Genomic DNA, 14,293 nt, shown 5'->3' on the forward strand with positions numbered 1-14,293 from the left:
AAAAGTTGAAAGCATTTCCTTCGAGAACTGGAACAAGACAAGGATGCCTACTTTCACCACTTCTGTTTAACATAGTACTGGAAATCCTAGCCACAGCAATTAGACAAGAGAAATAAATAAAGGGCACCCAGATTGGAAAAGAGAAAGTCAAACTGTCACTGTTCATCAATGATGTGATCATATACCTAGAAAACCCTACCAAAAACCTCCTAGATCTGATAAGTAAATCCAGTAAAGTCTCAGGATACAAAATCAATGTACACAAATCAGTAGGACTGCTATACACCAACAATGATGAAGCTAAGAAATCAAGAACTCAGTCCCTTTTAAAATAGCTGCAAAAAATAATAAAATAATTAGGAATATACTTAACCAAGGAGGTGAAAGATCTTTACAGGGAGAACTACAAAACACTGCTGAAAGAAATCATAGATAACAAAAACAAATGAAAACACATCCCAACTTCATGGATGGGTGGAATCAATATTGTGAAAATGACCATACTGCCAAAAGCAATCTACAGATTCAGTGCAATTCCCATTAAAATACTATTGTAACTCTTCACAGAACTAGAAAAACAATACCAAAATTCATACAGAACCAAGAAAGAGCTTCCATAGCCAAAGCAAGACTAAGCAAAAAGAACAAATCTAGAGGCATCACATTACCTGACTTCAATTTATACTACAAGGCTATAGTTACCAAAGCAGCATGGCACTGGTATAAAAATAGGCATATAGACCAATGAAACAGAATGGAGAACCCAGAAATAAAGTCAAACACTTATAGCCAACTGACCTTCAACAAAGCATACAAAAACATAAAGTTGGGGAAAGGACACCATATTCAATGAATGGTACTGGGAAAATTGGCAAGCCACATGTAGAAGAATGAAAATGGATCCTCATCTTTCACCTTATACAAAAATCAACTCAAGATGGATCAAAGACTCAAATCTAAGACTTGAAACTATAAAAATTCTGGAAGATAACATTGGAAAAACTCTTCTAGACATTGGCTTAGGCAAATAATTCATGACTAAGAACCCAAAAGCAAATGCAACAAAAACAAAAATAAATAAATGGGACCTAACTAAATTAAAAAGCTTCCACACTACCAAAAAAATAATCAACAGAGTAAACAGACAACTCACAGAGTGGGAGAAAATATTCTCAAACTACATATCTGACAAAGGACTAATATCCAGAATCTACAAGGAACTTAAGCAAGTCAGCAAGAAAAAAACAAATAATCCCATCCAAAAGTAGGCAAAGGACATGAGTAGACAATTCTCAACAGAAGATATAGAGACAGCCAACAAACTTATGAAAAATGCTTAACATCACTAATTATCAGGGAAGTGCAAATTAAAACCACAATGAGATACCTTACTCCTGCAAGAATGCCCGTAATTAAAAAGCCAAAAAATAATAGGCGTTGGTGTGGATGTGGTGAAAAGGGAACACTTTTACATTGCTAGTGGGAATGTAAACTAGTACAACTACTATGGAAAACAGGATAGAGATTTCTTAAAGAACCAAAAGTAGAACTACCATTTGATCTGGCAATCCCACTGCTGAGTATCTACCCAAAGGAAAGGAAGTCATTACATTAAAAAGACACATGCACACACATGTTTATAGCAGCACAATTCTTAATTGCAAAAATATGGAACCAACCTAAATGCCCATCAATCAATGAGTGAATAAAGAAAATGTATATACACACCATGGAATACTATTCAGCCATAAAGTGGAATGAAATAATGGCCCCTGTAGTAACTTGGATGGATCTGGAGGCCATTATTCTAAGTGAAGTAACTCAGGAAAGGAAAACCAAGTATCATATGTTCTCACTTATAAGTGGGAGCTAAACTATGAGGATGCAAAGGCATAAGAATGATATAAAGGACTTTGGGGACTCAAGGGGAAGGATGGATGGGGGTGAGGGATAAAATACTACATATTAGGTACAGTGTACTCTGCTAGGGTGGTGGGTGCATCACAATCTCAGAAATCACCACTAAGGAACTTATTCATGTAACCAGAAACCACCTGTACCCCTAAAACTATTGGAATAAAAAATGTACTATTTTGTAACAAATATGATGTGGTCATTAAAACATATTCATTATTAGATTCAGGATCTGCTGGAAAACATTTAATAAATAAGTTATTTAAACTCTACCCATATTTTATTTGGGTGTATTTTCATGTTACGTTTGAAGTGCTGATTTCATTGGGAATTTTGAAAAGAACCATTTCTACACATATAAAGTTATAGAACGGGAGTCAACTATAGTCACATGGAAGGTTTTCATTAAAATGTCTCTTCCTGTAGATTTACCCCAAAAAGATAAGATTTAATCATTGAACTCTTATCCTTTATATGAGAAGTGTACTTAATATAGATCAGACTATGCCATTTAATGTCTGAACATATTGTAATGAGTGGCTTTTTTTTTTTTTTTTTGAGACAGAGTTTTGCTCTTGTTGCCCAGGCTGGAGTGCAATGGCACGACTTTGGCTCACTGAAACCTCCGCCTCCCGGGTTTAAGTGATTCTCCTGTCCCAGCCTCCTGAGTAGCTGGGATTACAGGTGTGTGCCACCACACACAGCTAATTTTGTATTTTTAGTAGAGACGGGGTTCCTCTATGTTGGTCAGGCTGGTCTCGAACTCTCGATCTCAGGTGATCTGCCCACCTCGGCCTCCCGAAGTGCTGGGATTATAGGCGTGAGCCACTGAGCCCGGCCATGAGTGGCCTTTAGAATTGACTGAGACCTTGATGGTTATTCATTTCAAGCTCCTATTTAGGGAGAAACCCATTCTCCACATTTCCATTCTCCATTGTGTTAAAGTTAATTCCTCACATGTCCAGATTGATGTTTTTCAATACCAATTTGGTCAAACTTTGGACCATGACCATTAATGGATAGTGAAATCAATTTAGTGGGGTGAGGGGTGTTGTGACAAGAGTTTTTAAAAAGAGGCATAGAATAGACAAGAAGAAAAGGTAGGGCCAGGCACAGTAGCTCATGCCTATAATCCAATGCTTTGGGAGGCCAAGGTGGGAGGATTGCTAGAGCCCAGGAGTTTGAGAATAGCCTGGGCAACATAGGGAGACTCCATCACTGCAATAAATTTAAAAATTCGCCGGCTATGATGGTGATGGGCCCCTGTAGTTCTAGCTACTGGGGAGGCTGAGATAGATGGATCACTTCAGCCTAGGAGTTCGAGGCTGCAGTGAACTATGATTGTGCAGCTACACTCCAGCCTGGGTGACAGAGTGAGACCCTATCTCAAAAAAAAAAAAAAAAAAAAAAAAAAAAGAAGGTAGAGTATTTGTTTCAGTGTATACATGCATGTGTGTGTTGGGTCATAATGTAAAAACCTATTTGTTGGCTGGGCGTGGTGGTTCACGCCTGTAATCCCAGCACTCTGGGAGGCCGAGGTAGACAGATCACTTGAGGTCAGGAGTTCAAGACCAGCCTGGCTAACATGCTGAAAACCCGTCTCTACTAAAAATACAAAAATTAGCTGGGCATGATGGAGGGTGCCTGTAATCCCAGCTATTTGGGAGGCTGAGATGGAAGAATTACTTGAACCTGGGAGGCAGAAGTTGCAGTGAGCTGAGATCGTGCCATTGCACTGCAACGTGGGCGACAGAGTGAGACACCATCTCAAAACAACACCAACTACAACAACAAAACAAAACAAAGTAAAAACAAGGTATTTGTTATTGTAGATCAGGTCAAAAGCTTTTGAGAAATACTCAACTAGACTGCAGGATCCTTGTGATAGCAGTCGTATTATAGGTGCTCATTAAATGCGTGTGGAATTATTATATTTGCCTCAGTTGTCAGTTTGTATTAAAAATTAGGGGCTTGTTTACTCAATCAATTTCTGATTGGACTTATGTGAAGACAGAGGTTTTTCATCAGGGGTGCCTTTAAGTGTACCCCCCCATCCCCCTTATTTAGTCTTCTTTAAGATAAATGGGTTTTAAGACAGAGACATGCTCTATCTTTCCTCCTTCCTCCTTCACCTTTACCACAGGAGTCATCAAAGACTCTTTGCTGGGTAATGATTTAGACTCATTCCCTGTCTCGTACCCCCTTACAATGTGCATTGAGTGTTTATAATTTATCAGGCAGCAGTATAAGCATTTTATATGTATTAACTCATTCACTCCTCATAATAAGCCTCTAGAAGGTGCTCTGTTATCTCCAATTTACTGATGAGTAAACTAAAACACAAATAGATTAAGTGGATTAAGATCACAGACTTAGTAAGTGGCCAGAATGTGAACCTAGGCAATCTTTGGGTATCGTAGAAAGAACACAGCACTTATCAAGAGCAGTGAGCTAGGCTAGAGGGCTGGTTGGCTCAGGGAGTTTTGCTCAACCAAGGCTCTTTTTGGGGGCAAGGCTGCTAGAAGGCCTTGTGTTGTCTTTTTTTGTATTTCAGATCCCTGAAATTAGGTAAATCTGGAAAATGGACTGAATTTTCATTTTTACTTAATATTTTGATGCTGTGTGGACAAAGCCTGAGATAAGTGACCACATGTCACTTAAGATAAATCCATATTTAGTTTGAAAAGCAATGATCAGAATTGGAAATCTGAAGTAAAATCTAATATATAGGATGCCCTATGGCTAGCATGTGAATAGACACTCAGAGTAAGCAGGGAGAAAGGGATAATTTATTTATAAGCACACACATATATATGTGCATATGTATGTGTGTGTATCTATATCAAATTAAAAAGGTAAAAGTGTGTATGTGGGTAAATGATGTTGACAAATGTAAGAGGGAAAATAGCCATAAAGGGGCTTGTGGTAGGCAGAATAACGGCGCCCTAAAGGTGTCCACGTCCTAATTCCTGGAACCTGTAAAAATGTTACCCTAAATGGCAAAAGAGACATTGCAGAATTAATTAAGGTTAAGGATCTTCAAATGAGGAGATTTTTTTTTTTTTTTTGCTGGATTATCCAGGTGGGCTCAATCTAATCACATGAGTCCTTAAAAATTGGAGAACCTTTTCCAGCTGTGGAGAATCAGCATGGAAACAGATTCTCTCCTAAAGCCTCCAGAAAGGAATGCAGCCCCGCTGACACCTTGATTTTAGCAGGGAGACTGTTAGATTTCTAACTTACAGAACTGTGAGATACTGAATTTGTATTGTTTAAGCCACTGAGTTTGTGCTGATTTGTTATAGCAGCAATAGAAAATGAATATAGGGCTCTTTAGTACCGCCCAAATTATCAAAAAGAGAGTTTCTCTGAAGGTAAGTTTCCTTCCACCTGCTCAAAGAAGCTGAAACTGTTTAGCCTTGAGAAGACAAAGTTAGTAAGGGTAACTTAGCTCTGATCTTCAGTATTTAAAAGGCTATCATATGGAAAAAAGATTAGATTATTATGTTGAGTTGGAAGAGTTTTAGGACAAGAGTTGAATTTACGGAGATTGTGACAATTATAGCTATCAAAATTGGACTGGGTGGCATTGCAAAATGTAAGCTCCCCTTCTCTGGAAGTGCCCAGCAATAATAATACAGTATATGGCATTTTAAAGCCATTTTGCAGTTTACCAAAAGCTTTATGTTCATAAATCATCCCATTTAATCCTCAACAGTGTGATGAGTTAGTCCTAATTTTTTCATTTTATGTGTAAGTAAATGAAGGCTAACAGAGCTTAACATAACTTAACAAGGGCTCACAGCTAGCTAGTAAGGGCAGAGTTGGGAGTTGAGTGTTGTTTTAGGAGTTGAAGTTCAGTGCCTTTCCTACTGCCTAATTCATTCATTCCTTCATTCATTTGTTCACATTTATAGAGTGCTTCTTTTAACAAACACCTGGATAGGGCAACAGGAGTAAAGTAATGAACATAGTGTGTTCCCTGTCCTTAGCGCTTACGGTCTGAGGAAAAAGAAACTGGGAATTTCATAGAGTGTGACTAATGCTGTGTAGGAGGAAGTAGTGTGTGATCCAAGAACACGTGGAAGGGCTACCAGGTCAGCCTTAGAGGTTAGGGAAGCCTTCTTGGAAGAGGTGATGTTTAAGAGTGACAAGGAGTGATCCAGAAAAAGACGAACCTGGGCAAGGGCAGGATGGTAGGAAGAACGTCCCACGCGGAGGGAATAGCACACGTGGCAGCACAGAGAGGAGAGAAACTAAATTGACATCTGTCCGAGAATGTCAGAGGGGAGAGTCCTTCCACTAGTGAACAGTTTCGATACATGCCTTCTAAGGCTCCTTCCAACTTTAACATTCAATAAATCTATGAAAAATGTCAATTTTTAAATAGGTAACAGACTGCATGGCTTCATTTGGTGAACTGTTATCATTAGCTTATATATCAGGCATATGTAGATGCAAATCAGGATGCTAAGCACTGGATAGGAGTTTCAAGGTGGAACCAATAGGCTATTCCAGAGGAAAAACAGACTACAGTTTATGGCTGTCCAGTGGTGTGTTGGTAAATATTTAGCAACCACCTTTCCAGAAAAATAAGCCCTAATTTATGGCATTTGCCAATTGCAGGGTATAAGCACACCCACCATGGCTAATTTTAAGCTGCCATCACTGCTGTGGAGTTGGGAAGAGATGTGCATGAACACACCATTGTGTGGTATTTTCAGCATACAAATGCAGTAGGCACAAAGAATCACAAGAGCGCAGCATAAACTGTGATGAAATGATTAGGAAGTGATGAATTTTGAGTATTTATTACTTTTGTTTCTGTATAATTTATTATAAGTTTATATAATTTATTTTCCTTTTTTTAAGGGACAGGGTCTTGCTCTGTCACCCAGGCTGGAATACAGTGGTGTGATCGTAGCTCACTGAAGCCTCGAACTCCTGGGCTCAAGTGATCCTCCTGAGCCTTCCAAGTAGCTAGGACTACAGGCACACACCACCATGCCTGGCTAATTATTTTTTATTTTATTTTTTTATTTTTGTAGAGATGAGGTCTCCCTGTGTTGCTAGGCTGATCTTGAACTCCTGGCCTCAAGTGATCCTCCCACCTTGGTCTCCCAAAGTGCTGGGATTATAGATGTGAGCCATGGCACCTGGCCTATAATTTAATTTTTAATAGTAATTGTATTTGACAACTATATCTCAAAATTCCTGAAAATTTAACAATTGGCTCTTGCAGGTGGTTACAGGCCAGCTTTAGCACATTACAACAGCTACCCCTGGAAATGCTGCTTAGAGCGTTGTCATTGTGAGAATTGACCTAGCTGTCAGAGGTCTCTCTGTGCTTCTTACAAAGCTTACATATTCCTACACCCAATGTAAATAATGATATATTGGTTCATAACAGCAGTAGCTGTCAGTTTCATGGGAGTGGAGTAGAAAAGCTCCTATCTACCCCTTCCTCTGAATCCTGTTTTTCAGCTTTGACAGGCTTATGTTTGGCTAAAATAGTCTGTTGCACTTATTTTGTTATTGTGTAGAGGAGATAAAACGTGGAGTGGGGAAAATTTTCCTATTTTATGTGAGTTCCTGGCAGAGCAAACAAATGACTATTTTTAGCCACTGGGAGCTTAAGGAGTACAGTTTTAAAGTCCATCGTGAAACAATTTCTATGTAATTCCGTTTAAAGCTATTGTGTTCCATTTGATGTTTGTTAATTGCTGAAGGAAAAAGAGTCCTACCTATTTAAAACACAGAAGTCAAGTTCAAGTACAGGAGAAATATTAGAATGGGGAGGGAGTCCCTTTATTATATAGATAAGGAGATTGGTGACAAGTCAGATAAAAAGAATGAGACCTAGTGGGCTAAATCATCATAATAAAAGGCTGGAAGGTGTAGACTGGGAGAAATGAAGAAGGGCTTCCCCCAAGGAAGAAAGAGTAGTGAATTTTAAGTGGAACTGACTAAAATGCTAGTCAAAGACATAGATCCTTTGAGCTGGGAAAGCATTTAGGGTTAATAGTTTCAAGATGGAGACTTTTTAACTTTCAGTTTCAGGGGTCCATGTGCAGGTTTGTTACATAAATAAGTTGCATGTTGCAAGGGTTTGGTGTATATGTTGTTTTGTCACTCAGGTTTGAGCATAGTATCCAATTAGTAGTTTTTTGAATCCTCACACTCCTCTCACCCTCCATCCTCAAGTAGGCCCCAGTGTCTATTGTTCCCTTCTTTGTGTCCGTGTGTACTGAATGTTTAGCTCCCTCTTATAAGTGAGAACATGTGGTGTTTGGTTTTCTGTTCCTGCATTAGTTTGCTTAGGATAATGGCCTCCAATCCATCTGTGTTGCTACAAAAGACATGATCTTATTCTTTTTTATGGCTGTGTAGTATTACATGGTGTATATGTACCACATTTTATTTATCCAGTCTACCATTGATGGGCATTTAGGTTGATTCCATGTCTTTGCTATTGTAAACAGTGTTGCTGCAATGAACATATGCATGCATGTGTCTTTATAGTAGAATGATTTATATTCCTTTGGGTGTATACCTAATAATGGGATTGCTAGGTCGAATGGTAGTTCTTTGAGAAGTCGTCAAACTGCTTTCTGCAGTGGTTGAACTAATTTACATTTCCACCAGCAGTGTATAAGCTTTCCCTTTTCTCTGCAACCTCACCACTATCTGTTATTTTTTTGACTTTTCAAAAATAGCCATTCTGACTGGTGTGAAATGGTATCTCATTGTGGTTTTGATTTGCATTTCTCTAATGATTAGTGATGTTGAGCATTTTTTTCATATGCTTATTGGCTGCATGTATGTCATATTTTGAAAAGTGTTCATGTCCTTTGCCTGCTTTTTATATGGGGTTGTTTATTTTTTGCTTGTTAATTTATGTTCCTTATAGATTCTGGATATTTGACCTTTGTCAGATGCATAGTTTGCAAGTATTTTCTCCCATTCTGTGGGTTGTCTGTTTACTCTGTTGATAAATTTCTTTTTTTCCTCTGTGCTGAAGCTCTTTAGTCTAATTAGGTCCCATTTGTCAATTTTTGTTTTTGTTGCAGTTGCTTTTGGCATCTTTATCATGAAATCTTTGCCAGTTCCTATGTATAGAATGGTATTGCCTAGGTGATCTTCCAAAGCTTTTATAGTTTTGGGTTTTACATTTAAGTCTTTAATCCATCTTGAGTTGATTTTTGTATATGGTATAAGGAAGGGATCCAGTTTTAATCTTCTGCATGTGGCTAGCCAGTTATCCCAGCACCACTGATTGAATAGGGAGTCCTTTTCCCATTGCTTTTGTCAGCTTTGTCAAAGATTTGATGCTGGTAGGTGCACAGCATTATTTCTGGGCTCTCTATTATGTGTATTTGTTCCAGTACCATGCTTTTTTGGTTACTGTAGCCCCGTAGTATAGTTTCAAGTTGGGTAACAGACTTCACTTAAATTAATCTTAGCAAATTTTTAGGGATGACTTAATTTTTAAAAATTTAGATGTAATTTATAGACCATAAAATCTACCATTTTAAAACATATATTTTCGTGGTTGTACAACCATCAAAGTATGTAATTTGAGAACATTTTCATCTCCCCACGAAGAAACCTCATACCTATTAGTCACTTCCCAAGCCCTGAAATACACTAATCTGCTTTCTGTCTCTTATGATTTGCCTATTCTGGACATTTCATATAAATAGACTCATAATATATGGGCTTTGTATCTAGCTTCTTTTACTTAGCAGAATATTTTCAAGGTTCATCCATGTTGAATATATATCAGTGGCCAAATAATACTCTATTGTATGTATATACCAGGTTTTCTTTATTCATCAGCTGATGGGCATTTTTGCAACTTATTCATCAGCTGATGGGTTGTTTGCAACTTTTTGGCTATTATGAATAATGCTGCTGTGAACATTTGTGTACATTTTTGTGTGAACATGTTTTCAATTATCTTGGATCTAAGAGTAGAATTGCTGGATCATATGGTAGATCTGTGTTTTACTTTTTGAGGAAATCCCAAACTGTTTTCTGGCTGTACCATTTTACATTCCCACCAGCAGTATATGGAGGTTCTAGTTTCTCCACATCTCTTTATACCCTCTCCAGAACTTGTTATTTTATTTTATTTGTTTTTTTACTATAGCTATCCTAGTGAATGTGAAGTGACATCTCATGCTTTTGATTTGCATTTTCTTGATGACTACTGATACTGAAGATCTTTTCATGTGCTTATTGGCCATTTGTATATTTTCTTTGGGAAAATTTATTCAAATTCTTTGCCCATTTTAAAATTGGGTTGTCTCTTTTTTCTTGAGTTGTAAGAATTCTTTACATGTTCTTGATAGTAGACCCTCATTAGCTATATGATTTGCAAATATTTTCTCCAAGTCTGTGGGTTATTTTTTTTTCACTTTCTGGATAGTGTCTTTTAAAGCACAAATGTTTCTTATTTTAAAGTCCACGTATCTATTTTTCCTTTGGTTGCTAATGCTTTAGGTGTCATATCTAAGAAACTGTTGCCTAATCTAACATCGCAAAGATTTACCTCTATGCTTTCTTCTAGAAGTTTTATAGTTTTAGCCCTTACAATTAGGTCTTTGATCTATTTTGAGTTAAGTTTTGTATATGGTGTGAGATATGGGTCTACATTTATTCTTTTGTGTGTAGATATCCAGTTGTCCTAGCACCATTTGCTGAAAAGACTGTTCTTTCCTCACTGAATTGTCTTGGTACCTACCCTTGTCAAAAATCAATTAGTCACTTGATTTTTACATGTATATAGTCTTATTTCTGGTCTCTCAATTCTGTCCTATTGATCTATATGTCTATTGTAGGCCAGTACCACAGTGTTTGGATTACTGTAGTTTTGAAGTAAGCTTTAAAATCATTAAGTATGAGTCCTGTAATTTTGTTCTTTTTCAAGATTGTTTTTGCTATCATAAATCCTTGCATTTTCATATGAACTTTACAATTATCTTGTCAATTTCTACAAATAGGTAGATGGAATTTCAATAGGGATTGCACTGAATTGGTAGATCAGTTTGGGGAGTATTGAGTCTTCCAAAACATGAAGACAAAATGTATTTCCATTTGTTTCGTTAATTCCTTTCAATGAAGTTTTATAGTTTCATGTGTACAAGTCTTGCACTTATTCTGTTAACTTATTCTTTTTATACTATTGGATTGAATTGTTTACTTCATTTCATTTTCAGATTGTTCATTGTGAATGTGTAAAAGTACAACTGATTTTTCATATATTGATCTTCTATAACCTTGCTAAACTCACTTATTAGCTGGTGTGTGTGTGTGTGTGTGTGTGTGTGTGTTAGGGGGTGTTTGTGTGTATGTATGTATTCCTTAGGATTTTTTACATAGAGGATCATGTCACTTTGCAAATAGAGATAATTTTTTTCTTCTTCCATTATCATCTGGATGCAGTTTATTTTACTTTCTTGTTTAATTGTGCTGTAGTGTAGGACCTCCAGTACAATCTTAAATAGAAATGGTGAAAGTAGATATTCTTGTCTTATTCCTGATTTTAGAGGAAAGCTTTCAATCTTTCACCATTAAGTATGATGTTACTTATGTTTTTTTAAAATTATATTTTAAGTTCTGGGGTACATGTGCAGAACATGTAGGTTTGTTACATAGGTATACATGTGCCATGGTGGTTTGCTGCACCCATCAACCCATCATCTACATTAGGTATTTCTCCTAATACTATCCCTCCCCTAGCCCCCCACCCCATGACAGGCCCTGGTGTGTGATGTTCCCCTCCCTGTGTCCATGTGTTCTCATTGTTCAACTCCCACTTATGAGTGAGAACATGTGGTGTTTGGTTTTCTGTTCCTGTGTTAGTTTGGTGAGAATGATGGTTTCCAGCTTCATCCATGTCCCTGCAAAGGACATGAACTCATCCTTTTTTATGGCTGCATAGTATTCCATGGTGTATATGTGCCACGTTTTCTTTATCCAGTTTGTCATTGATGGATATTTGGCTTGGTTCCAAGTCTTTGCTATTGTGAATAGTGCCACAATAAACATACGTGTGCATGTGTCTTTATAGTAGCATGATTTATAATCTTTGGGTATATACCCAGTAATGGGATTGCTGGGTCAAGTGGTATTTCTAGTTCTAGATCCTTGAGGAATTGCCACACTGTCTTCTACAATGGTTGAACTAATTTACAGTCCCACCAACAGTGTAAAAGCGCTCCTATTTCTCCACGTCCTCTCCAGTATCTGTTGTTTCCTGACTTTTTGATGATCGCCATTCTAACTGGCATGAGATGGTATCTCATTGTGGTTTTGATTTGCATTTCTCTAATGACCAGTGATGATGAGATTTTTTCATATGTTTGTTGGCTGCATAAATGTCTTCTTTGAGAAGTGTCTGTTCATATCCTTTGCCCACTTTTTGATGGGCTTGTTTTTTCTTCTAAATTTAAGTTCTTTGTAGATTCTGGATATTAGCCCTTTGTCAGATAGGTAGATTGCAACAATTTTCTCCCATTCTGTAGGTTGCCTGTTCACTCTGATGATAGTTTCTTTTGCTGTGTAGAAGCTGTTTAGTTTAATTAGATCCCATTTGTCAATTTTGGCTTTTGTTGCCATTGCTTTTGGTGTTTTAGTCATGAATTATTTGCCCATGCCTATGTCCTGAGTGGTATTGGCTAGGTTTTCTTCTAGGAGTTTTATGGTTTTAGGTCTTACATTTAAGTCTTTAGTTCATCTTGAGTTAATTTTTGTATAAGGTATAAGGAAGGGGTCCAGTTTCAGTTTTCTGCACATGGCTAGCCAGTTTGCCCAACACCATTTATTAAATAGGGAATCCTTTCCCCATTGCTGTTTGTGTCAGGTTTGTCAAAGATCAGATGATTGTAGATGTGTGGTGTTATTTCTGAGGCCTCTGTTCTGTTCCATTGGTCTATATATCTGTTTTGGTACCAGTACCATGCTGTTTTGGTTACTGTAGCCTTGTATATAGTTTGAAGTCAGGTAGTGTGATGGCTCCAGCTTTGTTCTTTTTGCTTAGGATTGTCTTGGGAATATGGGCTCTTTTTTGGTTCCATATGAAATTTAGTTTTTTTCCAATTCCGTGAAGAAAATCAATGGTAGCTTGATGGGGATAGCAGTGAATCTATAAATTACTTTGGGCAGTATGGCTTTTTCATGATATTGATTCTTCCTATCCATGAGCATGGAATGTTTTTTCATTTATTTGTGTCCTCTCTTATTTCCTTGAGCAGGGTTTGTAGTTGTTCTTGATGAGGTCCTTCACATCCCTTGTAAGTTGTATTCTTAGGTATTTTATTCTCTTTGTAGCAATTGTGAATGGGAGTTCACTCATGATTTGGCTCTCTGTTTGTCTGTTATTGGTGTATAGGAATGCTTGAGTTTTTAATAGATGACTTTTATCAGTTTGAGGAAGTTCCCCACTATTACTTGTTTGCTGAGTGCTTTTTTCTTTTAAAATTACAATAGGTTATTGGTTTTTGTCAAATGTTTTTTCTGCATATATCAAAATGGTCATATGTTTATTTTACCATTTATTGTATTAATAATGTGTTGATTATTGCATTGATATAGTATACTACATTGATTTTTATTTGTTGAACCTACCTTGTATTTCTGAGATCAGTTCCACTTGGTCTTAGTGTGTATCCTTTTTATATGCTGCTGAATTCAGTTGGCTAGTATCTTGTTGAGACTTTTGCATTTATACTCATAAGGGAAATTGGTCTATAAAAGTTGTGTGTGTGTGTGTGTGATGTCTTTGACTGGTTTTGGTATCACTGTAGTACTGGCCTCAGTCTAATCACTTTATTTTTGAAAGTTAGTTTTGCTGGATTTAGAATTCTTGGTTGATAGGTTATTTGTTTTTTCCTTTCAGAACTTTGAATATATTGGCCACGTGTGGTGGCTCATGCCTGTAATCCCAGTAATTTGGGAGGCAAAGGCAGGCACATCACTTGAGCCCAGGAGTTCGAGACCAGCCTGGGCAATATGGTGAAACCCCATCTCTACAAAAATTAGCTGGGCATGGTGGCATGTGCCTGTAGTCCCAGCTACTCAGGAGGCTGAGGTGGGAGGATCACTTGAGCCCAGAGGGGTCAAGGCTGTAGTGAGCTGTGATCATGTTGCTACACTCCAGCCTGGGTGACACAGTGGGACCCTGTCTCAAGAAAAAGAAAAAGAAAGAACTTTGAACATGTCATCGAATTTCTTTCCGGCCCCCGTGGTTTCTGTTGACAATTTAGTTGTTAATCTTTTGGAGGATATTGAGGATCCCTTGTATGTGATAAGTTGCTTCTCTCTCACTGCTTTCAAGGTTCTCTTTGATTTTGGTTACAGTTTGAATAATATGTGT

At 37.5% G+C, this 14,293-nt stretch overlaps 1 protein-coding gene across 21 annotated transcripts in view; it reads left to right on the plus strand.

Moving 5' to 3' along the window:
• Positions 1-14,293, plus strand: part of STK33 (serine/threonine kinase 33) — a 225,311-nt gene that overhangs the window by 84,735 nt on the left and 126,283 nt on the right. The window contains exon 1 of one of the 21 annotated variants that reach the window (XM_054438440.2): positions 3,455-3,730. The exons of the other annotated variants lie outside the window; for them this stretch is intronic. The gene's annotated coding sequence lies outside the window, so the exon portion shown is untranslated. Of the gene's footprint in view, positions 1-3,454; positions 3,731-14,293 lie in introns of those variants that run through there. 21 annotated transcript variants of the gene reach the window in all.

This window comes from Pongo pygmaeus, chromosome 9, assembly GCF_028885625.2.
Source record: "Pongo pygmaeus isolate AG05252 chromosome 9, NHGRI_mPonPyg2-v2.0_pri, whole genome shotgun sequence".
NCBI lineage: Eukaryota > Metazoa > Chordata > Mammalia > Primates > Hominidae > Pongo > Pongo pygmaeus.